This window comes from Sinocyclocheilus anshuiensis, unplaced genomic scaffold, assembly GCF_001515605.1.
Source record: "Sinocyclocheilus anshuiensis isolate Anshui unplaced genomic scaffold, SAMN03320099.WGS_v1.1 scaffold2477, whole genome shotgun sequence".
NCBI lineage: Eukaryota > Metazoa > Chordata > Actinopteri > Cypriniformes > Cyprinidae > Sinocyclocheilus > Sinocyclocheilus anshuiensis.
The window spans coordinates 128441-130943 of record NW_015554065.1 but is presented as its reverse complement, the minus strand read 5'-3'; the positions used below and the strand labels follow the sequence as shown (position 1 = coordinate 130943).

Below are 2503 nucleotides of genomic sequence, written 5' to 3'. Positions count from 1 at the left end.
CGGCTAGAGTCTGTGGGGTACAGCGAGGGCTGTTGGTTAACAAATAGCGAGCACTGGAGTAGGAGGCCTTTGCATCTGGCAGGTTCACCATCAAATTTTTCGGGGAAAGCGAGTCGTGGACTGATTGGGGGTGTCTGAGATGGTGGAGGGTTACTGTGAGTGGGCGGCTGTTGAGAGGCGGCTGCGGGTGACGCTAGGTTGAGCCCTTGCAGTGCTTTGACCAGCTCCTCGGTTAAAGTCGTAAGCCGGTTGAGCTGGTGTTGGTGCATAGCGAGCTGTGAAGCCTGTGCCGCTAGCTCTGAAGATAGTTGCACGACCGCTGCTGGATCGCTGTGTGGCGAAGTCTTCTGTTGTGACGAGTCAGAAGCGTGTGGATCCATTTGCAGCTTTTATTAGAATGGTCAGACAATACAAGGTCAAATACCGGCAAGGTAGAACAGCAGAGACAAGGCTGAGACAGAGTCGAGTACCAGGCGAGAGATCGGGGCAGGCGGCAAGCAATCAGAGTCCAGGGGAAACAATCCAAGTCGGGGCAGGCAGATAACAATCAGAGTAACTGGAAACAGTCCAATAACAGATGCACAGAAAATCAAACACGGGTATAACGCTCGGAAATGACAGCCAGGGCAAATCAAGACTTCGCAGAGAGTCTGTGTGTGTGAGTGGTTTATATGTGTGTGTGTATATGAGGTGCAGGTGTGGATGATTAATCAGTCCCAGGCATGAGGGGTGATGGGATTTGGAGTCCTGTCTAATATGTCTAATATTCGGGAGACGGTTCCCTCTGGTGGTGCGGAGGAGGCGGTAAGGGAGCCTCCATTGTGAACTAATAATAAAATAACACTGGTGCGTGACTGTAACTATCGTAAAAAAAAAAAATCAAGAAATTCATTTTCATATTCTTGTGAAATTAAAAAATAAAAGTTGTGATAATAAAATTACTCAAACTAAAGCTGAAATTAAAGCTAAATAGAAATATTTGTAAAAAAAATAAAAAAACTTCAGATAAAAATATAAAATTATTAATGATAAAAAACTAATACAAATGCTATAAAAATATTACAATATTTAAATATTAATTCAAAAATATATTTATTACAAAATAAAAATATTAATATTACAAAAATGAAATGTTAATTTAATGTTAAAAATGTATTTAATGTTAAATTAAATGTTAATTTAATGTTAAAAATAATAAAAATGCTAAATATAAATATATAAATAAATGTATAAATAAAATGTAATTATAATATTTAGTGCTGTCAAATGATTAATCGCGATTAATCGCATCCAAAATAAATGTTTTTGTTTACATAATATATGTGTGTGTACTGTAGTGCTGTGTTCGATACATCGATACGACGATGTATCGTCACAGAGATTTGACGATAGATAGATTTGACGATACAGCTGTCCCTGTATCGATATTGTGGCACGTGTGCAGCAGTGGACCGCGCTTATTTTGAATACAAGAACAACGTTTAAAATTGAGCAGAAGTGCGAGGTTTCTAAAAAAAATGAATAGAGCATAATATATAGGCTACAACAAGGTTTAATCTGGCCGCAGAGGAACACAACCGGGGTTGACTGATATAAAGAGACGCAAACCCCGAAACTTCCCACTTGCACAATACGGAAATAAGTGTTACTTATCTTTGTCAACCTGGCAACCCTGTGCACGCGCTCTCTCTCCACTGTGGATAAACGCGCTTGCTTTCTGAAAACAGCGGTTAGCTTGCAGTTTAGCGATCTCCACTTCAATATTCTATTCTCAGAAAAGTGTAATTCATCTCTATTAACAGTGAAGCTGTGGCTTTAATTCCTTTAGAAACAACGATGTTACCAGCACCTTGTTGAGAAAGATAATGTAACTCATGAGCGATTAAGCTATTTTATTGATAAAATATGATGTTCCTGAATGTCTGAGTGTGGCCGCAGCGTGATCTGCATGAGTGACTGAGTGTGTGCGCGTTAGATACAGAAGACAGCGCATTCGTTTAGAACTCTTCTCATTTTTATTTTTATTTTTTAATCATAGAGAGTGTGTTCATTTGTGCAAATATAACCTACCAGCAATGTAAATATGATTTTTGAATATATTAGAATGAGTACATTACAATATAAATGTATTAGAATGAGTGCATTATTATTTATGGGCTTAAAAACAAGATGCAAACAATCAGAATATTGTACCTGGTGGGGAGTGCACAATGTAAACAGGAAACATATGCCATTACCTGTATTGTACTGTGGTACAGTTATGGAGGCTCTTCAAAATGAAGAGCTCAGCTGCCTGCTCTGCCAATAGTTAGAAATGGCACTATGGTATGCAGTATTTAATAAACAGCTGTTTTACTAAATTCTGCTGAGGTGAAATTCAGTGCAGTCCCGTATCGTGATACGTATCGTATCGTGGGCTGACTGGCCTCTGTATCTGGATACGTATCGTATCGTGACTTTGTTGGCGATACACAGCCCTAATAAATAATTATCTCTATTGTTC

At 38.8% G+C, this 2503-nt stretch overlaps 1 protein-coding gene across 2 annotated transcripts in view; it reads left to right on the top strand.

Moving 5' to 3' along the window:
* LOC107668648 (peroxisome proliferator-activated receptor alpha-like) overlaps positions 1-2503 on the top strand; it is a 54885-nt gene that overhangs the window by 23168 nt on the left and 29214 nt on the right. The gene's annotated exons all lie outside the window — the stretch shown is intronic.